At 36.7% G+C, this 27,807-nt stretch overlaps 1 protein-coding gene across 6 annotated transcripts in view; it reads right to left on the reverse strand.

Moving 5' to 3' along the window:
* Positions 1-27,807, reverse strand: part of SEPTIN9 (septin 9) — a 406,717-nt gene that overhangs the window by 86,006 nt on the left and 292,904 nt on the right. Inside the window, exon 1 of one of the 6 annotated variants that reach the window (XM_074225080.1) lies at positions 537-26,387. The exons of the other annotated variants lie outside the window; for them this stretch is intronic. The gene's annotated coding sequence lies outside the window, so the exon portion shown is untranslated. Of the gene's footprint in view, positions 1-536; positions 26,388-27,807 lie in introns of those variants that run through there. 6 annotated transcript variants of the gene reach the window in all.

The raw sequence follows: 27,807 nt of genomic DNA on the forward strand, positions 1-27,807 counted from the left end.
CGACCCGCTAGTTAATGTTGGGAAGTTTTTCTTGCTTTCTTATACTCCAGAAAGCTAGACAAGCCACTTCCAAATTGAAATATTTTGCAAGAAAAAAATCCCAACAGGAGAAATTAAACTACTCAGTTTACTTGGCTAAATATTTACAAAGAGATAGCTACAATCATACAAAGACCTTTTCTTCTCTCCTGCTACAGAAAAATCTGGTTCTAGAGTTGAAACCAAATTCCCCCATCTTCCAGTGACTCAGTCGGCTGCAGGGACAGTCCTCAAAGTAGGCTAAACTGTCTTGCAACTGGCTCTGCTGACCTTTCTCATTTCCAGAATGAAAGGCACAAAGCTTCCTGCTTTTTGCTCAGTGCAACTACCCTGCCTGCAAAGCAAGCTCACCAAACCCCAGGTTTCTACCTGTCTCCGGCCCCCACCTCACCCACCCCCTGGTAGCCTCTGGCCAGAGAGGGGAAGTCTAGGTCCTAGAGACCCATAAGGTAACAACTGGAATTATTAGAAAGAACAAAGGGATTGTGTAGACTCACCCAAGCAGCGGTAACTCTGGATCCCACTGGATATGTAGAGAGACTAGTCCCACCCACCCCTGGGTCACATGGCTCGGAGCCTAGTAGATGATCAAAGGGGCTTTGTGGACGCTCAGAACAAGGAGACTCCCCGAGTGCAGCAGAGAGAGGTAGGGAGGCGAGCTGTACAGAGAGTCAATGGGCAGCTGCAAGGGGGAGCAAAACTTGGCTGGAAAGGAGTGATCCCTGAAAGACGGAAGGAAGAAACTGCTTTTATGTAGCATTTTTTTTTTCTCCCAACACTAGGAAAGAGCTCAGAAAAGACCTGAATCTTCTTTTGTCTCTGCCAAGTCCTCTGCAGGGCTGGGGAACCAGGCTGTGGGGTGGGGTGTTAACTAAGTAATATGACCAAAGAGGAATGCTACTGCTCCCCTCTTTTTTCTGTGTGGGTGTAGGTGTGTCTCACACTTTGATAGAATTGAAAGAGTGGGTAGACTTGGAATCAAAGAACGTGTGTTCTCAACTACTTGTATGATCTTGGATAACCAATTGGAGTCTCAGTTTCCCCATCTATCAAAAAAGAGGTTTGCACTACATTCATCAAGCACCTATATAATCCCTCAAGCTACTTCCAAATTTAAATTTAGAGCTAGAAGGCCTAAAACCTTAAAGGTTGTCTGATCCAGCTCCACTTTACAGATGAGTAAGACTGAGAGGTGGCAGTCAGCTTTTAAAGATCTAGGGGCTTCTTCCACATGACTGATACATTCATTCATCTATTTTATAACTGGGAGGGGAAAATTCCAAATGAATGACTAGTCCATTTATACTCTGGGGAGAAAAGGCCTAAAGGGAGACAACTTTGGTAGCAGGAAAAAGACCCACAGAAGGAAGTATAAGTGTATGAGGGAAGAAGGGCTTCAAGCCCCACCCCACCTCAGTTAATGCAATCACATTGGCATTCAAAGTCCTTTTATAATCTGGTCACCTTTTATCTTTCCAGGTCTTTGTACCTACTTTCCTTTCCATACTCTGGTATGGCCCTCTTTACAGAAGACATTCCATTTTTTAACTCTGAGAACTTTCCTTGGTTGCTCCTCATGCCTGGAATTCTCTCCCTCCTTACCCCTATCTCCAAGTTTCCCTGATTTCCTTTATGTTCCAGCTAAAGTCCTCATTTTCTACAAGGAGCCTATCCCACTCCCACTTAATGCTAACACCTTCCCTCTGTTGATTACCTGCAATCTATTTGGTAAATATATTACCTGAATGTGGCCTCCTCCATCAGATTGGTTTTTATTTTGGGTTTTTTTTTTACCTTCCTTTGTAACTCAAGCACTTATCATGGCATATGGCACATAACAGTCACCTAATAAGATATTATTAGAATAGAGCATTGGAGGTCCTCCTGGAGAAAGGAGTTCAAATCCAACCTCAGATACTTACTAGCTGTGCGATTCTGGGGAAGCTGCTGAATGCTGTTCCTGTTTACAAGAACCTGTTTACAATTCCTCTGTAAAACTATCTGGAAGAAAATGGCAAAGCATTCCAGCATTTTTATCAAAGAAAAATCCCAAATGGGGTCATGGATTGTAGGATGTGAAATGACTCAGCAGATCACTTAACAAATACTGCTGACTAACAGTAAGAAGGATGTGAATGTAATTAATCTAAGGAAGAAATTTTCCATCACACTTCAACTGATAGGCACAAAATGAATCAATCAGATTAGCAATGCAATCACAGTGTAAAATAGATGTTAAGGAATTTTCCTACAACTCCCTGAAAAATGTGAATAGGTCTGTAGTCAAATTAGGAGAATTATACAGAAGGCTTTGGCCACTGAATAAAGGATAATCATATCACATAAACTTCCTTGTTAATGACTGAAAAAATCAATTGTGCCCCCTTGGGGCTGTGTCTAAAACAGCAAGCCAAATCCAGCATTAGAACATGTGGATTTCTAGATTTGGAGCCAGACTAGGGATCGAATCATGCCCTTGTAAAGGAAAACTGAGGGTTGGAAGGAGAAGGAGGAAGGAAAGGATTCTTTCTCCGCCCTTCCCCTTCACTGACCAATTGGAGATACTAGACTAGGAAGAGAAAATGCATCCAACTGGAAGCAGAGAAATAATGAAGCTAGATACGAATGATGAAAGTTAGCAAAAGAAAAACAATTTCAAGAAGTGAAATCTCATATGTGGGGAAAACATGTCAATTATGGATTCAAGCAAGGAACTGCTCTGATTGGTGCAGAAGGTTCCACCTTAGAGTGTTCACCATGTTTTTCCTTTCATTTTTGCTAAATGCTGTTGCTTAAATTGAAGGAAGTGTGATGGGGAGGGTTGTCATTCAGAAAAGGGGGAGATAGGCAGCTAGGTGGTGCAGTAGATAGAGCACTGGCCCAGGGGTCAGGAGGACCTTAATTCAAATCTGGCCTCCAGACACCTAGCTATGTGACCTTGTGTAAGTCATTTAACCCCATTGCCTCCCCCCCCAAAAGAAGGGGGGGAGAGAGATTTTGAGTGGTACAATCATAATTTCCACGTTTAAAATATTTGAGTACAATATTTCATATCATGCCCAACAAGTATGGGCTTTTTAAAATCTTTGGAAGTCTAAAAAACTATGACTACTTTTCAGAATGTATAAAATGCTAAGATTATAAAAGAAACATATATTGAAATATGGTTACAAAATATTAAAAAAAAAAACAAGTTCCCATGCTCCAGGTTAAGAACAATACTTTAGAAAAATTCAGAACACAACCAGTGTTCATTTTCAATTTCTCCACATTGCATTTTGGAACTTCTCTGATAGTGTAGAAAGTTCCCTCCCAAAGGATAATAGAAAGTGATGAGATTGAGATATTGGTGTCTTGTACAGAGCACCACCTAGTGGACAATATGAAATACTCCCTCACTGGATAAATAATATAGTGACATACTGCCTTTTTTCTAAGTTTAAGAAAGTCAGCACATGAATAGATTTGGCCCACTTATACTACCTCATGTTACAGTTTACATACAATTATATGCATGACCTTAATCTTATTTCTTCCCTTAAAGATGATGATGATTATATTTGTCTTTCATTGATGGCATGACAAGGAAGTAAATTAGATTTGAGTAAGATCTGCTCAGTCACCAAACTCACTTTCTCCTCCAGATATACCTGGGGCCAGCGGCCAGATATAATTCAGGATAACTGGAGATGGTTATGGATGCAGTGGAAAACCTTGACTTTTTTTTAAGCTAAGGTCTTTACAAGTCTCAGTTTGTCTGGGGCAGTGCCCATTCAGTGATTGAGTTTAGGTAAGAAATGGGGCAAAAAAAGAATATAAGAAATAAAGGCCTCTTATCTAGTCAAAAAAAGTCAGTCTCCCGGGGAAGATATCAGGGTTTCTGGCCAAAAGAGAAACAAATAGCAATTTGGAAGGACAGGAGGTGCTGAAAGCAGGAAGGAAGAGGAAGGGAGAGGCAAAAAAAAAAAAAGGAGGCGGTAGTAAGTCTACTTATTTCACAATTTTGTCTGAAGCTAATCTTAAGGCAGAGGATTAGATTTTATAAGCAAAGTTCTCTCTGAGTTCTTGCTTCAAATAGAAGCTACTCTCTCACTACCCACTGCATACTTAGGAGGGTTACTTAAAAAGGGAGTGATGGTGAAATACTTAGATGGGAAAGATATACAGCCCTCTAGTCTCTTCAGATACATGAGAGCAATGTCCACCTGATGCCAGAGTGGAAAGAAGGATGATGTAAATGAAGTTAGATAAATAGATTGAAAAAAATTTGTGAAGAGCTTGAAAAGTCAAGAAGAGTTTAAATTTTATTCTGGTGAGAACATAGAGAGATTGGAGTTTATTGAATAAATAGTAGTAATACTTCCAGATCTTTAAGGAAAATGATTTTAGCATCCTTGTGGAGGATTGATTGGAGAAGGGAACTGATGCACTGGAAAACCAATCAGTAAACTATGGCAGGCAAAGAAGGCCTGAGTTAAGAAGGGAGGAGGAAAATGGGCATAATAGTTTTTTTTAAAGGAATGATTTTAGAGAAATGTGGAAAGAAAAATGAAAAGATTTGGAAATTCTTTAGAAATATGGTGAGAGCAAGTGGCAGGTGACAATGCCAAGATTGTCAATCTAGGAGACTGGAAAAATAATACCCTAGATAAGAATAGGGAAGTTTGATACATGGAAAGGTTTTAGAGGAAATGAGTTGTTCTGGACATGAGATGCCTATCAGGTATATAGTTTAAAATGTCAAATAGAAAGTTTGTAATGTAGAACTGAATTCAAGAAAGAAAGGATTTGTGAGTCCATATACAAAGAAATGATAAAAAAGTTCATAGGAGCTGATATGGTCACCAAGTGAAAATATACAGAGAGGACAGTCTTAAGGCTGATTCCTTGTGATCTTTAGTCTTTATATTATTTTTGTTTGTTTGTTTGTTTTGGTTTTTTGCAAGGCAATGGGGTTAAGTGCCCAAGGTCACACAATTAGGTAATTATTAAATGACTGAGGTCACATTTATTGAACTCAGGTCCTACTGACTCCAGGGCTGGTGCTCCATCGGATGCACTGTGCCCCCTAGTCCTTATATTCTGAAGTATTCTCCCAGTCCATTATTCCTTTTCTGTCCTCATTTTATTTCCTTTACAAGTCTTGACCGAATGGTCCTAGTTCAATATTAAAGGACTCCCCTTGAACCCTTAATCCTGACACAGATCACACTTTACCAAATCTGAACCCTGGATTACTCCAATCATCAGCTTCCTCCTCCTTCAGTTCTTAATTTAAAAAATTAAACAAACAAAAAGAAGTCTTTTAGAGTCTTAGCTCTAGATGGAAAAGTTGTAAAGAACTTTAAGTATCAGAGTTTATATTTGACCATAAATGGGACACTATAATGGTACCTATAAAGTTCAGTTGAGGTCATTAAATTGTGTGTGTGTGTGCACACATGTGTGTGTCTGTGTTTCTGTGTGTCTGTGTGTAAGTGTGTGGGGGGAGAGGAAATTGACTTTTAGGAATATCACGTTGGTGACTGAAACCAGAATGATTTAAAGCCAATTAGAGTAAATCACCATAGTCTTGGGGGAGAAGTAAAAAGAATCTTAACTAGGGTTTTGACTGTGTGAATGAAGAGAAAGGGACATATTTCAAAGATGCTATGGAGATAGAAATGACAAGATTGGACAACTAACAGAATACATGAGAAGAATGAAAGTGAGGATGATACTGAGGAGGAGAATATGAGTGAGAGGATGATGATATCCTACCTTTACTATATACATTGTATCTTAGAATATTTTTAATTACATTATGGAGCCAAGTTTCATTAAAGTGCTTGAATTTTTATCTCCAAGTTCCATTAATTCTAGTAACTATTTAGTTTATACCTTAGAAAGGTTTTCTCAACTTTAAAAAGAAACAGGGGTCACTCAGTCATGCATAAGGAATTCAATATCCCTATATATTGATTCAGAAAAACACATATTATTCACATTATTCATGTTCTGTTGTATTTTTATTTTCTCAATTACATTTTAGCAGGATTGTTACAGATAACTGAATACATCGGCCTAGTTTATAGCACCTATACCCCTCAGGCTCAGGGTGAACCCCAATTTGGGGAGGGAAGGAATTACTAACCCACCAACCAACCTCTACCAGCTACTCAGATAAAGAAGTCTCATACTTTTAAACCAGCTCCCTCTGCAATATCCATTGGAGAATGTGAGCTTCACTGTTCATGTCACTCCTATTACCCTCTATGACTTCTTTATCTTCATCTCCCAGCATTAATCAATCACTGACCATTCCCTCAAGCTGTGACTATATCTCTTTTTTCTTTCCCAGTGAAACTCCTTGAAAAACCTTGAAAGCCTCTGCCTCCTCTATACTTACTCCTCAACCCTTAAGTAATCTGGTTTCTGATCTAATTAATCAAATGAAACTGCTTAATGGATGAATATGATAGACTCTTCTGAGTTCTCATCATTCTTGACCAATCTGCTACATCTGATACTACAGACCACATTCTCCCACTTCTCCCTGGAACTTTGAGGAAGAGAGAGCAAGGCTGATGACTTAGTACAACTCTGCCTCACATCCAAATTCATGCACAAATCTAGACATCATTTTTTTACCCTAACTTCATGTAGTCATTGGTTTTCTTCAAAAAAGAAAGGATGAAGGACAGATGAAATAATGAGTCAATTTTCAAGCATTCAGAAATTACATGTAAAAGGAATGCTAAGAAGAGGGGTAGGATTGGGGGGAGAGGGGAGATGAGGAGCATTGCCTCAGACACTTTGAATTTGAAATCCCTATTCATTGTGAAATATTCAGTAGAGAGTTGGTGATGTGGGACTAGAATTAGGAGTCATGTACATAAAGGTGATAATTGAACCCATGAGAACAGATGAGTTCATCAAATAAAGCATTCAGAGATCAGGGTTACCAATTGGGTGACTATTTCTGTAGTCTAGGTGAAAGAAGCTTAAGGACGATTGTGTAAACAAAGGGAAAAGTCATAGGTGTGAAATGGTGTAAAAGTTGAAAACCAAATTTGACATCTTATTGGATTTGGGACTAGTGAGAGTGAGGAGGGAAGGATGACCCACAGCTTATCATTCTTGGTGAATAGATGTTTGGTGCTTCCCTTGACAGTAATAATGAAGTGTTAGGTTTGGTAGATAGATTTGATAGAAACATAATTTCTTTTTTAAAATTTTAAATATTTAAGGCAGTGGGGTTAAGTAACTTGCCCAAGGTTACACAGCTAGGTAATTATTAAGTGTTTGAGGTCAAATTTGAACTCAGGTCCTCCTGATTCCAGGACCAGTGTTCTAACCACTGTACCACCTAGATACCCCATAATGGGTTCTTTAATATACTTCCATTGACAGCTGTGTAGAGGATGAACTGGAAAAGAGAGAGGGAATGACATAGGGATACCAATACTAATTAAGAGACAATAGCTTAGGTAAGAAGTTCTGAGGGTGTCTGTATAAGTAGAGAAAGGAGAAAAAGATGCAAGATATGGTATTTCAAGTATAGAGTTTATCAGGACCAGTTGGAGAAACTGGGAATATTTAGCCTAGAGAAAACTTAAAGGGGTGAAGGAAGAGAGGATGGGAGGGAGGACCCATGATAATTGTGTTCAAATATCCATTATAGGAGATATTAGATTTGTTCTGTTTAGCACTGGAAGGTAAAACCAGAAGCTATGTGTAAGAGTTGCAAAGGGGCAAATTTAGTATGAGGTTGGGAAAAATTCCTAACAACTAGAGTTGTCCACAAGTAGATGGCTTGCCTTTAAATTAGGTGGTGGGTTCCCCTTTCTTGGGGGTCTTTAGGAAAAAGCTGGATGATAATTTGTAGGGTATACACCAGTGAATGGGTTACACTGGATGACTGCAGATGCCCCTTCCAATACTCCATTTTTGTGATTTTATTAGAGCCAGACTATAAAAAGTTTTAAATATCAGAAGAATTTGTACTTTATCCCTCTGGCAAGAGGCAGCCACTGTTTTCTCACCCAGATAAACTGCAATAACTATTTTCTTTTTTAAGGGGGCCATAAAATAATAATAATAATGAAATTTTAAAGCTCTTCAGTAGGAGTAGAAAGAACTATAATAAATCAACCCCACTGGAAATTTCAAAAGTTTATTCCTACTCATCTTACTTCACTGGAGGCCTATGTAATGAGGTGTTTAGATTGTACTCTATAATTGTCTCCCCCAGGTGTCACCATGGGTCAGCAGATAATAGACTTTTATGACAGTGGTAACTGCCCGAGGGCTACCATAGTAAGATATTGCAGTAAGGTTGAAATTGAGAAAACATGTAAACTGAATGCCACAAGCCCCTTCTATAAAGGTCATTTGAAAGTGTCTCAGGTATATGAATAGGAAAAACCCCACTAGACTAGAAATCTGATAACAAGGTTCTGGATCTAGTTCTACCTTTGCCACTAGTTAACTGTATAACCTTAGGGAAGCATGCCATTACAATGGCCTCCAAAAGAACTGGGTATTTTTTAGTATAACTCCTACAAAAAGACTTTCACATTTTTCAATGAAAGCAAAATTCAGACCAAAGTCAACAAAAATAGGACTACTTCAACTTCCAGTAAATGGCACTGTGATTATTTAATTCAATATATAAAATTGAAGTTAAATTTGCATTAGCTTATGTCCATAGGTATCAGCACAGGCTCAAATGAAGTGCTTACTATATTTGAAAGTTAGGCAAATAATTTCAAAGTTAAACAGTCTTTGTGTGGAATATCTGCTCTATTTCTCAATTTGATTCATTTTGTAAACAATATAAAAAGGTAGTTTGCCCCTAAACAATAACTTTTTAAAAATTGAATTAACTAGAAAATCATTTGAAATTTCCAAGAATTAAATTTCTATATAAAATGTTTACTGTCTCAATTTTTAAAAGTGAAGTAATATTCCTTAGTAATGAATAAACGCAAACCAGTTTTTAATTGAACTTTTAATTTTCCAATTACATGTAATAATAATTTTTCAACATTCATCTATTTGCAAATTTATGAGTTCTATATTTTTCTACCACCCTCCCTTCAGTCTCCCATCCCCATGGCAACAAACAATCAAGTAAAAGCTGTACGTTTACATTTCTGTTTAACATATTTACATATTAGTTATGTAAACGAGGAATTAGAACTAAGGGGAAAGGAAAAACATAAAAGAAAAAAGTTTTTTTTAAATAATTCATTAGACTGGATAAAACTAGAACAAGCAAAGTTAAGAATCAATAAAAATGATGGAAATTCAGAAAAAGAAAAAAAATCCCATATCCAGAGAATAAAATTCCTAGTTTATTAACTGATTCCTAAGTATGGTTTTCAATGGACCATTGTATTTGTTTTTTATACTTTTCCTTTGCCTACAGATAGCATGAAACCTAATAATTAGATAATGTTCATGTATATTGTACTAATAAGAAAAGAAATCTTTCCTTTCCCCAAAATTACATTTTTGTGTTGTTTATTTTTGAGGCCAGATCTCCCTGTCTCACCCAAGCTCAAAATGAAGCCACCAATCATGAGTCTGAAGTCAATAAAGATGGGCACCAAGTTTTAACCTGTTTTAAATGTTTTTTTAGGGGTTTTTTTTGCAAGGCAAATGGGGTTAAGTGACTTGCCCAAGGCCACACAGCTAGGTAATTATTAAGTGTTTGAGACCGGATTTGAACCCAGGTACTCCTGACTCCAGGGCCAGTGTTTTATCCACTACACCACCTAGCCGCCCCTATTCTAAATGTTTTTTTTTAACCTAGGCTGTTTCTCCCTTCCTTGGGCAGCAATGTAGTAGCCCTCAATTCCCTGGAGCTAACTATATTGATACTGACTTACTGTAGATATGTGATTGGCTCTAGGTATCTTGTAGCTCAGAAACTCCCAAAGTCAAGCAATTCTAGTTACAGAATCCTAGTAGCCCAGACTACCATGCCTAGACAATTAGATGTTATTAATATGCAAAACCAAACTTTAAAAAAAACACATATGTGACAATAAAGGATCATTTGTATAATGTAAAGTTGCTTTATAAGTGCTTAGTGTCAAAAGCCCCATCTGCTGGGAGAAATGTTGGTTCTACATGAAATAATAAATATACTTAGAATGATTCTTGGTAAATTATATGCAGCTACACATAGCACACAATTTATAGAGAACTACTCACAAGTCCAAAGAGTTGTATAATTAGTTGAGAAATCAAAATCTTTTTGAATTAAATATGGATAAAGCAATAAATGCTCATTTGATTACATTTGCATTGTTGAAAATTTCATTATTGAAACTCATTAGAAATGATTTGTTATCTGGCAATTCTATGCTAAATCAATTTTCAGTGAAATTAGAAATAAAAAAATGATACAGTATGGAAGTCCTATATTGGACTCTAAATTGACATCAATCAATGCCAGAACAAAATTCAGTAAGCACTAGTTTAAAAAGTGGACCCTTGTATAATTTGAGTATATTGCATGCTTCATCATCAAGTATTTATTTAAAGAAATATGAATGACATAATACAAACAAGTTTTCTAGTTATTTTGATGATCAAGTTTAAAAATGTATTCCATGCACTGGCCCTGGGGTCAGGAGTACCTGAGTTCAAATCCGGCCTCAAACACTTAATAATTACCTAGGTGTGTGGCCTTGGGCAAGCCACTTAAACTCATTGCCTTGCAAAAAAATATCTAAAAAATTATATATCAATATAGATATAGATACATATATATTCCATTAAAAAGGCTATTTGCAAAATTGTGTGATATTCTGAGGATGTCATTTTTAAACTATTGTGAAATCTGCTGGCTTTTTCCTGTCAAATACTTCAAAGGAACTAAAAGAGGAAATTGACATTTTCTTAGTAATAATGATGATGAGGCAAATCAATTTTATAATAAAAAGGCCACCCTGAAACAGCGAACACTTGTTTAAACATCACTTTAAATCAATGCAAGGTTTTCAGATTTATACTCAGATCCATGATTTGTGGATAAAAACTTCATAAGCTACAATTTGTGATGTTTCTCAATTAAAAAATACTCACAGGGCAGCTAGGTGGTGCAGTGGATAGAGCACTGGCCCTGGAGTCAGGAGTACCTGAGTTCAAATCCAACCTCAGACACTTAAAAATTACCTAGCTGTGTGGCCTTGGGCAAGCCACTTAACCTCATTTGCCTTGCAAAAAAAAAAACCTAAAAAAAATAATTACCTATCCATGTGACACTGGGCAAGTCTCTTTAACCCCACTGCCTTGCAAAAAAATAAAAACAAAAAAAAATTTGCCTCTGCAAATGAAACAGGAAACTAATGACCTACTTATTTCTTACTTGACTGATTTATAAAACCAATTTTGATTTTATTTTAAAGAAGTATTTCTAAATATGAATAGATTAAAAAACTAATCTGTCGTGTCGCTTAGACTTTATTCCATCTGATACTAGAATTGTGTTGTGATAGAACATTAAAATAAGGCACAAGTGAATAAGGAGGCCAACAAGAGGGGTATTGATCTGGTTAATAAAACAATCAATAAAAAAGTTCCCCTTTTTGAAGACAAAACAATCAACATTTTCCTCTTTCAAAGTTTACTGATAATGACAGTAAACTCAACAGCTAGTTTTTTCTGTAGGTGATTATGTCATTCATCTGGACTAAGTATCTTAAATCTATGCTGATGAATAGTGCTAATGACAGAGTTCCTTAGGGTTTCCTTGGTTACAATCAAGTCTCTTAGTATCTATTTTGCAGTCTGCTGCACAGTTTCTTTTGAGTCAAAGAAGTAAGAATTTACTCCAAGTGAAATGGTCCATAGGAAAAGGAGCCTAGATGAAATGATCCAATCATTCTGGACAACAATTTGGAGCTATGGACAAAGGACTAAAAAACTGTATGTCCTTTGACCTAGCAATACTTCTACTAAATCTGTATTTCAAAGAAATCAAAGAAAAGGAAAAAAAGGACCTATTTGTACAAAAAAATTTATAGGAGCCCTTTTGTGGTGGCAAAGAATTGGAAATTGAGCGGATATTTAGCAATTTGGGAATGGCTAAAAAAAAAAGCTGTGGTTTATGATCATAGGATGGAAAAAACCTAGAAAGACTTATATGAACAGATGCAAAGTGAACAGCACCAGGAGAATATATTGTACACAGTAACTGCAATACTGAAATGATGATTATCTGTGGAAGGGATACATAGCTACTTGGATCACTACAATGACTCAATATAATTTCAAAGGAGCCATGATGAAAAATGCTGTCCACCTCTGGAGAGAGAACTGATGAATTCTAAGTGCAAATTGAACTACACTTTTTAAAGCTTTCTTTATATTTCTTGCTTTTTTTTGCAACATGGCTAAAATGGAAATATACTTTGCATGACTTCACATGTATAATTGATTTCATATTGCTTGCCTTCTCAATGGGTGGCAGAGGAATGGGAAGGAGCGAGGGAATTTGGAACTAAATTTTTTTAAATCAATGTTAAAAATAAATAAATTTTTGAAAGGAATAAGAGCTAAGAATATCAGGGGGCAGAGTGGGTATAGAAGGTTTGAGTGAATTGAGGAGGAAAGCCCTGAAATGAGCAAAGAAAGTGAATGTAATAAATCACCTAAGGTCAATGGAAGAAAGATTAGTAGGTCAAAACCAGGACTTCTTGGAAAAAAATATGCTTACAAATACCTAGAAGAAATACCTTTATTGTGAAGAAAGTGCTTTTTAAAGTTTAATATGCTATAGATAGAAACAAGTTATTATGTTCTGCTGAGAAGACTATTGCCATAACCACAACTGGTCGCCTTGTCTCTTAGCTCCCTTCTCCAATTTATCTTCCATACAGATGCCAAAGAATGTTTGCTGTCACATAAATCTATATCCTAGTGTTAAATTCTGTACTCTCCTCTCTACCTCAGAGGTAGCCAGGCCTGGAGTCAGGAAGAACTAAGCTCAAATCCTGTCTCAAATTCTTACAAACTATGAAATTAATCTTAGGCAAGACACAAACCTATTTGTCCCAGTTTCCTCAGCTGTAAAAAGAGGATAATAATAGTTTCTACCTACTAGAGTTGCTGCAGGTTTAAATATTTGTAAAGTGCTTAGCACAGGAGTTATCTAAATACTAGCTATTATTATTGTTATTGTTATCAATACTTTCTCTCTTGGAGAATCAGTTCCTATGAGTTTAGTTTCTATGTTGCCTTATTATCACTGAGCACTATTCTTATGGTCCCCACCTTCACAAATTTAGTGTCATCCTTGACTTGTTTACTCTTCACTTTCCTCTATCTCCAATTGCTAAATCTTGGGGTTTTTCCCCCCACATCACGTATAACTGTCTCTTTCTCTCTTCTTACACAGTCATCCCCTTAACTTCGGACCATTAACTCCTCTCACCTGAAGTATTGCAAAACTCACCTAATTTTCTCTGCCTCAAGTCTTTTCCTTCTCCATTTGTTTCTCCACACTACTTCCAAAGGAAGTTTCCTTAAATAAAGGTTGGACTATTCACTTCCTTCAAATTGAACTCTAGGAATTCCCTATTTACTTTAGGATTTAATAAAAAAAAAAAAACTCCTCTTCAACACTGAAAAGCATTCATAACATATCCCCCACCTGGTTTTTAGACTTATTGAATATTACTTTGCCCTTTGCACTCTACAGGTTAGCTAAGCCAGTTTTCTTACTGTTCTTCATATGAGATTGTCAGTCTCCTGCTTCCAGGCCTCTAATAGCTCTGCCTCATGTTTGCAATGTATTCCCTCCTTTTCATCTCTGAAGAATTCCTGGTTTTCTTTAACACTCAGCTCAGTCTTTTATATGAAATCTTTTCTGATTTCCCTATCGCACAAGGCATACAATTACCTTTAATTCATTTAGTATTCCTATATTCTTTATAAAAAGTTAGTGTGAAGAGAATAATCCTTGGAGCCTGGAAGATTTGGGTTCAAGTTTTTACCACTGACACATATAGGCTGTGTAGTACTTAATTTCTCACTGCTCAAGGAAATCCTCTAAGATTATAAATTGCTGAGGACAAACTGACCTGCCTTGGTGGAAAATGTTTTCGCATCTTGGGGATTTGTAATATCAATGAAATTACAAATATACTCTTTACATGATCTCTATATTCCATATATATGCATATGTGTGTGTGTTTCCCCTGACAGAGTATAAGCTCCTTGAGAGAACATTTTATTTTTATATTTCCCAAGATCAAAGCAAACATTTAAATTGACTAGTGGAGGAATTTCAAAGTCAATTCAGATATTCGTCTATTTGGTTTCAACATAGCTGAATCTCTAAATTTATGAAGCAAGTCACAGGAACATTAAGATAGTTATTGAAAAAAAATTACAACATATGCAATATACTGCAAAAATCGATACTGGCTTCCAGACTCAATGAAGTTTTTATTTGGCAACTGTTACCAAAATAAACAAAAATCCTCCAAAACCTTTTAACCCCTAAATACATATGACAACATTTTTTCTACATGATGGTTTGCTGGTTATATCTCTGCAAAATGCTTAATTAAGAGAAATGTCAAACTTAAAAATGTTATTTATTTTTCTTTTACAAAAGATAAGTGTCCCAAATTTGCTGATCTTTTCTGTGATAAGTGGCTCTCATTAGTGTAAATTAGCAGATAGTTTGAAATCATAATATACATCCATACTCTAACCTTCAAAGTAAATATTTTAAAAGACTGCTTATAGAATGTTTTATATTACCTTCATCCCCCCCCCCCAGGCAACAAACATTTACTAATCCCTATTATATGTCAAGAAATAAGGATACAAATAATCTCTGCTTTCAAAGGACTTATACCTACTGGAATTTTACATCTCATCTTAATTTCACAAATGTTATTTCTTTGTTAGAGAAGCTAAATGGCACAATGGGTAGTATATAGAATATATAGTGGATAGAGTCAGGAAGACCTGAGTTCAAGTTCAGTCTCAAACACTTAAACAATAGTGTCACTTTGGGCCAATCAGTTAATCCTGTTTGCCTCAATTTCCTCATCTAAGTCACAGTCAGACACAAGTGAAAAAAATGACTAAACAACAGCATTCATTTCACAATATTCCACAATATACCTCTTATAATTTTATTTTATAATGTACTTCTTATAGTAAAAGACTATAAAAGGTCAAAAAAGGCAACTTCAATAAAATTAACCAACATATCTATTAAATCTAATAGTATATGAAGTGTTCCATTTACATAGTCATCCAACTCTGCAAGAGAAAATATATTCTCCAATCTATTTTTCTAGGTCCAGCTTGATTATATAGCAGTTTCACGTTTATTATTATTTATCTATTTGCATTTCTATAGTCATTATGGGTATTTCCAATATTTGCTTACTTCACTTTGTATCAGTTCAAAAAAGTTTTTCTATCACTTTGTATATTCCTCACATTCAGTTTCTTGCAATGCAATGATATTTCATCATATTCATAAAATCACAATATATTTAGCTATTCCCTACTCAATGGGCAACACCTTGTTTTCAGTTCTTTGTTATTATAAAAAGAGATGCTATAAAAATTTTGGTCTTCCTTTCTATCTTTGGACCATTGAGGGATTATGAGAGCTCTGGATCAAAAGGTATGACATTTTTAGCTACTGTCTTTGTATAATTCCAAATTACTTCCCAGAATGTCTAAGAACAATTCATAGCTTCACCAATAATATGTTCGTGTGCCTATATTTGCATGACCTCTCCAACACTGACCATTCCTACAATATGCCTGTTGGTTTTGTATTATTTTTTTTTTTGCTTACTTGCTAAATGTGAGATGAAATCAGAATTATTTTGATTTCCATTTTTTTCTATAATTAGTTATTTGGTATAATCTTTCCTGTGATTGTTAATAGTTTGTACTTCTTTCCAGAAATATTTGTTCATCTCCTTTAGCCTCCAATCCACTCCGCTTTTGGAGTTTTATATTTGTTAGTTCCTTATATGTTTTGGATGTCAGACAAAGGTGACGTTTTAACAATGAATGAGACAATAACTGCTTTCTGTAAAAACTCACGCTATGTAGAAAACATTTTGCAAGCAGATGTTTGAAAATGTTTCCATCATTATGTGATTTTGTTACCGAAAACAATTCCTATGAAAATCATTTCTACCCACTTTTAAAACCTAGAAAAAAATTTTCTAACCTATTTAAAAACCTTCCAAATGAAAAGATTCAGTTGGAGCTTTTAATATCACTGGTTATAAATATTTAATAAGTAATTTTTGATGGAATAATGCAACATCTTCAAAATAGTTTGAAAAAAAGAACTGGTTGACATTAGACAAGGTGGAAATTTACTACCTAATAAAAATCTTAACATAATTGTTAGATGAGGCTGAAAAAAATAAAAATCATGATTTAGTAAGCACAGCCAATGGTTTATTTCTTCCATTTTTTGCTATTCATCTTTTTGAGGTATCTTTTTTAGCTGTGACAGTCATTAAAACTAAATAATGAATTAAGGTGAATTAGTAAATACAAAACTATAATTTTTAAAATAATTATATGAACATATTGGAATATCTGCTCAAACTTTTTTAAAAAATGATAGCTGTTTGCAATCAAAAAATTTCATAACCTCTGAACAAAAGGTATAAAATGAGATAACACACATGATCAGATATGGTCAGTGTGGTGAATTGTTTTGCTTGACCAAATTTATTTATTATACAAGGAAGGGCAAGTTATAAAGGGAAAGGGGAGGGAGGGAGGGAGGAAGGAAGGGAAGAAAGAAAGAAGAAAGGGAAGAAGGGAAAAGGAAGGTGGGAGAAAGTCAATATTCAAAAAATAATCAGAAGGCAATTTTATTATTACCATTTAAATTCAATATATACTTTAAAAATGAACCATTAGCAGAATAGCATGGTTTTATACGTAAGCTTCTTCTTGATCTTTTTAGACTGAAAGGTTTATTTGTTGATGATTATTAAGGTCACATAAAAAAGAAAATTTAAATTTAAAAAGTAAAAGGTGGTATATGAGGCATCATTACCATTTACCATCCTTTCATGGGTTTTTAAAGCATAGAATGAATTGGGCTATTGCCTTAATGTAGCAACTGCCAAGATCTATTTCAAAAAATTTTTATTGAAGTAGACTATCTAAAAAGTTTGCTATGATGATTGATTAAACAACCACAAAATTCTTTTAAAATAGACAACATCAGAAATTGGTTTTGTGAGTTTGTAAATGTGTGTGTAAAGACTAAGAAATAACTCTTATTTCCACATCTACACAGCTGGACCTCTGGAACAAGAAATTTTGCTACTCGGTATTTGGAGCTCTGCTTCTTCCTATCTGAACAGGGACAGCATCTGCTAGTCCAGGCAGAAAGAGATGAATCTGTTCAATTCCAGACATTAAGGAGGCAGGCTGTGAGTTTGTGGACTACTGTAGAGATTTGAGTAGATTAGTCAAAACCAAATAAACATTTAAGGGAGCTAAAAAATTCCAGGTCAAATATTAAATTCAGTTTCCCATTCTGAACCTTGGATTAGCAGCCTGGAGTCATAGGTTCTAGTATTGGGTTCTAGTATTGGGTCCCATTTGGGTGATCCTTGAGGTCAAGTCACTTTTGTAGACCTCATCTATAAAATGAAATGGTGGTCAGACAGTCAACAAACATTTTTATCCATCACTTACTATATATGAGTGTATACAGTAAACACTGGATTACAAAGAAAGGCAACAACGCAGCTCTTGCCCTTAAGGAACTCAGATTCTAATTGGGAAGAAACAAACCCGGAGGCTATTTTTCCAATCCCCATTTACCAGGCAAGTAAAAGGAAGGTTGTTATATAATCCTTTTAGGGATTAAGGGAGATCTTTCTGATATTACAGTTCATAAAGATATTAATATCTTTCTGATATTAGTCAATGTACCCTATTATTATCAGGTAATAGCAGTCAGCTAGAATTATTTAACTTATAGAAATATTTTGTTAAAGTGAGAGTACGAACAGTTGATTTAAAAAAAAATGCTCCTTCTTCCACCCCCAACCAAATCTGTGTGACATACTCTCCAACAAGTACATACAGAGTCCAGGGGAAGAGGGTCCATGCTTATAATGCTCCAGCAAAGGAGGTAGCTCACGACGCCTAGAAATCTCTTTGCTTGTTTTCAAGAACTCCTCAGGCTTTGGACTGGGATCTTTTCCTGAGGTCGCCTTTTCTCTGTTTATTTGCTTGATCTCATCTACTGATGCATATGCTGTCACCAATTCTCAATATTCAGGGATATTGCTTAGACATGATGTACCTGGTCAGGGTTGTTAGGCTATCACTGTTGAAGCACTGTCACTGTATCCAAGTTACTACTCCTTCTCAGTTAAATTACAGGATGTGCCAGTCACTTTCTGAGATTATTTTGACTGATTGTAAGAGAGGTAGCTGTGAGGTCAGAGTTAATACACGGGACTAAGAAACTCTGTTGGCTTTATTGAGCAAAATGGACCCCAAATTAGCCACTTATAGAAAAATTTTAAGTTTTTTTCTTCTTTTTCACACACACACAACACACAAACCATAAAAATCCATACTCTTTTTAAAAAATATGGCTGATCTAATGCCAGTCACTTTTCAAAGTTTCATGAATGGAATTGCCTACATTTCAATCACACAAAATTCCTGACTTTAAAGCACAAAAATGAGGACCTTATGCTGGGAATTCTATGAGGTAGAGGCCCCACACACAGCAGGACCTATCTTCCTCTTCTCTCCACTGCCCTGGGGCCTCAAAGAGGGGAAGAACTTAATTAGTACCATACCATGGGAACTGAAGGTAAAAAAGAAAAAAAAAACTTTTTAAAGAAGAGAAATAAAAGATTAGCCTTCTTGCCAGGTTCAAAGGGAGGAGAAATTCAAAAGAAACACAGAGAGAAAAAAAACTGAGTGAGTGGGTGGGTGTTCCCAGCAGATCCTCCGATTGAGAAGGCAGGTTTATATTCCCTGATGATGAAGCTACTTTGCCCTTTCCTCCTTTTACTTTTGGTAGAGCAGGAATATTTATTCTTTTGCCTCTTTATCTAGTCAGCTATTATGGGATAATCTAGTTTCAGCTAGGGGTCAGATGTCCAACTTCATTCAAACATCTAGCCTTTTCCTGGAAATAGAGCAAGGCTGCCCCCTTTGGGATTGATGCTCCTCTTTCCAGGATTTAAAATCTATCCTATGGGGTTTAATCCATTTTCGAAATAGTAGTGAAGGCATTATCTTAGTCTGGTTACTATCTTTGTAATTGGTATAACTGATTTTTCAATAATTAAATTAAACAGCGCTTAATTGTCTACTCTGTGTAAGGATGTTGAGGATAGAAAAAAACAAAACAACCATGTCAACCTTAAAAAAAAAACTCCAACTATGTTCTATTGCAAGGAGGTGGTTAGTAAAGTCAGGGTATAATTACTGGCTATAAAACCTCTACTAATGGGGATATCTTTTTACTTTAGCTGCCTGAATTTTTTTTTTTTAGGTTTTTGCAAGGCAAATGGAGTTAAGTGGCTTGCCCAAGGCCACACAGCTAGGTAATTATTAAGTGTCTGAGACCAGATTTGAACCCAGGTACTCCTGACTGCAGGGCGGGTGCTTTATCCACTGCGTGCCACCTAGCCGCCCCTAGCTGCCTGAATTTTGAATTTACTACAAATAATTGTAATTCCTCTACTATTCTATTCTATAATATATTATCAAATATATTTCATGTTATAGTCCTTGATGTGACTTTATATGTCACTGTAGGGGACTTATTTTGTGTTATTTCTGAGGACAGAATAGGGACCCATGGGTGAAAATTATAGCAAAGTGATTTCTACGATTCCATCCTGCCACTCTGCTACTATTGCTGCTACATGATCCACATTGGACCTTCAGAGAATATGTCTGGGAAAACTGAAGCTACTGTCTCTGTATCCCTTTCATCTTGTATCTTCATCTTCATCCTCATTATTTTCCACTCTGCTACTTTGTGACCATTTCCCCCACCCTTAGATCTCTTTCTGTGAGAAGAATAATGGAATGCCCATTACCCACTGCCTCTGTAAAGGCTGTGTTAACAGACTCTGACTCTCTCTATTGTTTCATTCACCACCTTTTTTGACTTTCCAGACCACAGTTGTGTTCCTTGGATACCACTGAGGTTGACTGAGATGAAACCTAAGATCTCTTAGAATTGTGTGAATGCAGAAAATCCCTGAATTTTAGATGGTAAACCCACCTAAGGAAAAAAAGTTACTGACTAATTCACTCTGAGGAATCTGATCTTTTACAAAATATAATGTGGGTACACCACAGTCTCTCATCGATAGGGAGGATAGAGGAATACAGAAAGGATGCTTGATTCCAAGGTAAGAACAATGAAACAAGGCCTGACAGTCACCAAGAACTCCCTGCCCTTATCATATTTACTGGATTGTTTAAAAAAACAATAGATTTGGAATTTGGGGAACATGGGTTCAAAGTTAGGCTCTTATTAGCTGTTCATTCAAGTAATTAGGTGGCACAGTGAATAGAGTGCCAGACCTGGAGTCAGAAATAATTCATCGTCTTGTGTTCAAATCTGGTCTGAGACATTTGATATCTGTGTGAACTGGGCAAGTCATTTAACCCTGTTTGCCTTGTTTTCCTCATCTATAAAATAAGCTAGAGAAGGAAATGGCAAACCACTCCTATATCTTCACCAAGATAACCCCACATAGAGTCATAAAGAATTACACATGACTGAACAACAAAAGTTGTTCGTTCAGTCATTCTTTAACTTAGTCCAACAAACAATTAATTACTTGCTATGTATAAAGAACTGAATTTAGGCACTGAGGATAAAGAAATAAAAAAGAAATAGCTCCTTCTAGTCATAATAATATACTCTATACATATATATAAAATGATATATCTGTACTATATAGCATATATAATGATACAGTCTATACTGTGTGTGTGTGTTGTGTGTGTGTGTGTGTGTGTGTGTGTGTGTGTGAAGATATACAGACAAATAGATGCATTTTGGATTAAGATGGTTGAATGAAAGGGACAGTGTAGCCCAACTTCTCCATCTATATACTTCAGCAATGAAATGAAAAGAGCACTAGATCCTACAGTGACCAAGATAACCGAAGAATAAACTCCTTTATCAAGCCAAACAAAAGAGATCTTCAGAAGATGCAGATACTGGAAGAAGGGGTTTGCCAAAGAAGAAAGCATGAACACAGACAAATAGGCTGGAAGTCCCCAAGGAGGAAAGTTCCAGTAAGGGAAATAGACAATCAAAATGTCCCTAAGAGATGGGACACAGAAGGCGAAGAAGAGAGTCAAATACAAAAACAAGTATGAATTTGGAAAGGCCTAAAGGATGATAAAATGCTAACAACAAGAAGCAAGTATCCCTTTAGAACCCAAAAGACCAGAAAGCATTTAAATAACACTTAAGGGAGAGTGAGAAGCTTTTGTTATGGTTTGATGGTCTTGAGAAAGGAGAAGTTTAAAAAAAAAAAGAATAGTGGGAAAGAAATGAGGAAGAAGGGGGGATTTACAATTTCTCAGAATTAGGAGTACTGCAGGAAAAAGAACATGTGAAAATGGAGGAAGGGGAAGTAGGGGGTGGACATCAGATGAACTTCACACAGTTATCTGAAGTGGACAAAGGAGGGCTAAACTCACCCATACACATTTTGGTGTAGAACTACATTATTCAACAAGGGTTTAGGTGGGGAGTTGGAGAATGGGTAAAATTAAGGAGAATAAAACCTGGGAAGTTATAGTCACTAGCCAAAAACAAAACTTGATTCTGAAGGGGAATTAAATAAGGGGGAGGGAAATGTTTTTTGGTGGGAAAGACCTAACAAAGAAGGAAATGAGGAAACGGCTTCCTGTAGGAAGTGACACATCTTTGTCACTTTGTCACTGAGCTTTAAAGGAATCACAGTATTCCAAGAGGTGGATACTGGGAGGGAATGTTTTTCAGGAATACAGAAAAGCCCATGAGAAGGCACAGAGGCAGGAGTTAGAACTTTTTGAACAGAAAAAAAGAAAATATGTTAGTTGGAGGAGAGTAATTTGAAAGTAATTTGGAAAGATAGGATGAAGCCAGATTGTGAATGGTTTTAAATGACAAATACAGGAGTTTGTATTTGATCTTGGTGTCAATAAGGAATAAAGAAACTTCTTGGTAGTTCTTATTTTCATCATCTGCCTTTGTCACCTTTGCTTAGGCAATAGATAATAAGGAAAAGTGGTTCTTAATAGCCAAGGTAAGTCATTAACCTTATAGCCAAGACTATAAAGTTGGTAGGGCAAACGTCCTTGAACACTAACACTACAAAATGAACAAGAACTCTGGTAGGTCTTCCTATCTAGAAAAGGATTATAATCAGACAAATTGAGTTTTATGGTTAAGTGGCATCTTAAGAGACTGTCTAGGTCTTCATTTAACAGATGAAGAAACTGAGGCTCATTAAAACAATGCTGCTTATTTTCCCCAAGATTTGTAGTAGGTATCCCATTGCTTTCTAAGGGAAGGCCCATCTTGCTAGTACTCCCTAAAGATGAGGGGTCTGCAAAGTGGGGTGTCAGGGAAGGAGTGTTCAATGGAGAACTGGGTTAGGAGTTAGGACTGCACCATAGGGGATAGGAAGATCTAGTAAAATATGGATGAGGTAGTTTCCCCAGTCCTAATTTAACAGTATGCTGGGCTGCTGAGAGGAAATGGGTTCAGCCAGAGTTTGTGTAAACATGACTGTTTTATTAAAAAAAGTCTAATGGGGTCCTTGCTCCAATCCCCTCCTTCTCTACCCACTCACTTAGATTGGCCTGACCACTCTAAAAAAACTGTTATGTAACCATATTATCAAACAGGGATATGATGGGATGGGGTAGAAGGAGAGAAAATCTTTTCAGGGACAATCTTAAAACACTCCATCTAGCTCCTGCCCAAGTGATACATGGGGGAAAGGATGGGAAGTAAGTTAGTTCTGTAACGGGACACATTCTCTCCTTTGCCATTAGACTCTCTAACTTTTAATAAAAATCTTCCTTAATTTCTACCCTACGGAGTTGTAGAAGTGCCCAGGCTATATCTAGGGTTTAGAGGGTTCAAGATCTTAGCATAGCATAATGGAAAATAGAGTCATGGTATGGTATGGAAATTCCTTCCCTGGGACAACTTGTTTGGATTCAAATTCTCACTTTCTCGCATCACCTAATGTCTCTCTGGTTGCTTTCTAACTTGTGATATGGGGTTAACAACCACTGACTTCCTTACTTCTCAGGGTTGCTGTAAAGATAGAATGAGGTTCTTTGAAAAATATAAAACACAATACAAAGAGATAAGGCTTTGTCATTAATATGTCCACTTAAAAAAACTCCATGGTGAATAGTTTGTGCTATATGGAACATTTTCAATGTTCTGATATTTGTTGCAGATGATTCTGATGAACCCTGAATGGTCAGAAAGGAAAGGGGAAAAAAACAAAAAATCCCTAATTTTATGTGATAGTGTTCTACCAACAGTTATTGACCCTACCTCTTTAAAGAATGTCATTTCAGAACAGTTAGGTATCACAGGAGATAGACCATCAGCCCTAGGAGTCAGGAGGATCTGCATTCAAATCCAGTGTCAGAAACGTACTAGCTATGTGACCCTGGGCAAGTCACTTAACCCCAATTGCCACAAGGAGGAGAAAAAAAGGGGAATGTTATCCAGCTCATGACAGTTCAGGGCTAGGCCTGAGGGCTAGTGTAGCCATTGTAGCTTGCAGCTTCTAGCTGCCTAATTTCTTTCCAAGTTATTTATTAATAGTACTCTGAGTTAACATCACTTCCTATAGCTCAGGGTCCCCCAAACATGTTTAACTGGTGAAGTCAGGGCAGCTAATTTAATAAGATCATAGACTCTTAGAGCATGATGGAACCCTTAGAGATTATTGAGTCTTGGTCACTCCTGTTGAACTTTTCATGAGTCTGTGAACCATAATACCCCAATGCCATCCATGGATTTTGTTTGCTTGCTTGTTTTTTTGCAGAGATTGGAGCAGTTTGACATTTTCTTTACCAGCTAGTTAAGAAAGACATAGGTTGGGGTGGCTAGGTGGCGCACTAGCCCTGGAGTCAGGAGTACCTGAGTTCAAATCCAGCCTCGGACACTTAATAATTACCTAGCTGTGTGGCCTTGGGCAAGCCACTTAACCCCATTTGCCTTGAAAAACCTAAAAAAAAATTTAAAAAAAGACACAGGCTAAATGATTTGTTCACAACTAGTATCTGAGGCCAGATTTGAACTCATATTTTCCTTACTCTTGAACCAGAACTCTATCTACTGAACCATACAGTGGCCTCTATTATTGGGGTCTAGCACCCCTCATTTTAAAGATAAGTAAACTAAGGCCCATACAAATCATATGGCTTACTCAAGATCACACTAGTGAATACATAGCACTGAGTCAGGGGAGTAAACCAAAGTACACTGGCCCCAAATTCAGTTTTCTTTCCATATCATATAGCCTTCCCTTCCAGAGGCCTCTCAGCCTCTCTGCACCATAACAACTCTTTCAGTGGATTCAAAAACCACATACAATGGAAAGACTGCTAAATTCAGTATCTAGTAATGGGTTCAAATCCAGAGGCCTGTGTCATTTCGGGAAATGCCTGTACCATTCATCACCAGCTTTTCTTTTGAGCTGTTTTGTTTTTCTGCTGGTTAAAAAACCACTTCTCTCCAATGTCTTATTGGTGGAATTAAGGTCCCTGGTGTGTGTGTGTGTGTGGGGAGGGATGTACTCAAAACTCCCAAAAGCTTTGGAAGTATGATAAATCAGGTCATAGGCTGAGGAAATGAAAAAACAACAGAAAAAATAAATCTGACCATAGAATATTACTTTGGTCCCATGGAGGATCAAAATATACACTCAGAAGACAATGTCAAAGCTTCTGTATCCAAAACCTCCAAGAAAAATAGGAATTGGTCTCATGCTATGAAAGAGCTCAAAAAAAGACTTTGAAAATCAAATAACGGAAGCAGAGGAAAAAATTGGGAAGAGAAATGACAGCAATACAGGAAAATCATGAAAACCAATTCAGCAGCTTGGTGAAGGAGACACAGAAAAACACTGTAGAAAATAGCATGTTAAAAAGCATTTTAGGTCAAATGGAAAAACTAGTCCAAATAGCAAATGAAGAGAAGAATGACTTAAAAAGCAAATTTGGCCAGTTGGAAAAGGAGATTTAAAAAGCCTGTGCTCTGGTATGTGAATGACCACAGGCACTCCTCTCTGCCCTGGGGCTGTGAGGAGGTCCTTGGTCCTCTATGGTAGTATGGGGCCCCAGATTGCTGCCATAGACCCAGGCACCCCCAGGGATCCAGGAGCCCTGCAGGTTGTTCCTGGAAGGCTGGAACTGGTTTGCTCCAGCCCAGCACTGCTGTGGTCTTGGTGGAATAGACCTTTCCTAAGAATCTACCAAGTTGTCTTGGGTAGGAAAATTGTTTCACACAGTCTCTCTGTGGGTTCTACCCCTCTAGAATTTGATAAGTCATAATTTCACAGCTTTTGAAGTATTTTGAGGAAGAGCTTCTGGGAATTTCTGCCTTCATGCTGCCACCTTGGCTCCACCCTCAACTGTGGAGTTTTAATAGAGATCAAAACTTACTACCTTCAATTTTTAAAAGTTGTCTCATAGGGGCAGTTAGGTGGTGCAGTGGATAGAGCACCGGCCCTGGAGTCAGGAGGACCTGAGTTCAAATGTGACCTCAGACACTTAATAATTACCTAGCTGTGTGGCCTCGAGCAAGCCACTTAACCCCCATTGCCTTGCAAAAAAAAAAAAAAAGTTGTCTTATGTATTATGTCTTTTTCTCTCTCTAATATTTTTCACATTTTGATTTGTTTCTTCTTTAACATGATTAATAAGAATCTATGCCTAGCATGGTTATATATGCATAGCATATATTAAATTGTTTGTGGGGGGAGGAAGGGAGGGGGGGAAATGTAAATCTTAAAACCATTGGCAAAAAATTGATTGTTGATGGCATTGTTTGTTGATTGTTGTACCACTGCATGTAGTTGGAAAAATAAATATTTTTAAAAATAAAAAAAGTTTACTGACTGATACTGTGTGTGTATGTGTGTGTGTGTGTGTAGCCTCTAAACCAGCAAACACACTTTATTTTTGACTTCTTTAAAGTCTATTTAAAGAAATTTTAAAAAATTAATAGGTTTATATCTCTAAGAAGTATATGATACAAGAAGATACTATCTTTCCTCTATATATCCTTTTCTTTTTTTAGAAATATTTTATTTATTTTGAATTTTACAATTTCCCCCTAGTCTTGCTTCCTTCCCCCCCCAACCCCCACAGAAGTCATTCTGTTAGTCTTTACATTGTTTCCATGGTATACATTGATCTCAGTTGAGTGTGATGAGAGAGAAATCATATCCTTAAGGAAGAAAAATAAAGAATAAGAGATAGCAAAATTACATAATAAGTTAACTTTTTTTCCCTAAGTCAAAAGTCTTTGGTCTTTGTTTAAACCCCACAGTTCTTTCTCTGGATATAGATGGTATTCTCCATCACAGACAGCCCCAAATTGTCCCTGATTGTTGCACTGATGAAATGAGCAAGTCCATCAAAGTTGATCATCACCCCCATGTTGCTGTTAGGGTGTACAATGTGCTTCTGGTTCTGCTCATCTCACTCAGCATCAGTTCATGCAAATCCTTCCAGGCTTCCCCAAATTCCCATCCCTCCTGGTTTCTAATAGAACAGCAGTGTTCCATGACATACATATAATCACAGATTGTTAAGCCATTCCACAATTGAAGGACATTTACTTAATTCCCAATTCTTTGCCACCACAAACAGGGCTGTTATGAATATTTTTGTACAGGTGATGTTTTTACCCTTTTTCATAATCTCTTGGGTTATAGACCCAGTAGTGGTATTGCTGGATCAAAGGGTATGCCCATTTTGGTTGCTGAGATAATATTTGTAAAAAATGCTTAGCACAATAAATTGTAATTTTTCCTCACCCAGTGGCATTGCTTTAGGTCTAGACTATAAGTTCCTCAAAGGCAGGGACAACTGAATTGTTGTCTTTGTAATATCATCTGGAGGACAGTGCTTAAGACATACTAATTGATAAATAGATCCCAGGTCTCTTACCCTTTAGATTAGTGTGTCCCTCACTATACCTCATGGCCACCCCTGGCACAAGGCAATAAATGATCAGGTGCTAATGAGTGGTAAGTGAGTAAATGTTTTGGACTAGGAAATGCCTATTTTTGGTTTATATATCCTTTTCAAATTGATACCTCTGGGGGGCAGCTAGGTGGCACAGTGGATAGAGCACCAGCCCTCGAGTCAGGAGTACTTGGATTCAAATCTGACCTCAGACACTTAGTAATTACCTAGCTGTGTGGCCTTGGGCAAGCCACTTAACCCCATTTGCCTTGCAAAAACCTAAAACAAATTGATACCTCTGCATCAACAATTCACAGAAAGTTAAAATATAGTTTCTTGTCATTCCCCTTGGATTGAGATTTTGATTTGATTGATTTGATTGTCCCCTGAGAGGACAAGGAGGTTTTATATACCACCCAAATTTCTGGCTGGGATATTTCATTAATATCAAGCCATACTCTATTCACCTTCATGAAAATCATGAAAAATGTTTGAGTTTAAAGGCCCTCAGAGGTCATCCAGACCTACCCTAATTTAGAG

This window comes from Macrotis lagotis, chromosome 2, assembly GCF_037893015.1.
Source record: "Macrotis lagotis isolate mMagLag1 chromosome 2, bilby.v1.9.chrom.fasta, whole genome shotgun sequence".
NCBI classification, from domain to species: domain Eukaryota; kingdom Metazoa; phylum Chordata; class Mammalia; order Peramelemorphia; family Peramelidae; genus Macrotis; species Macrotis lagotis.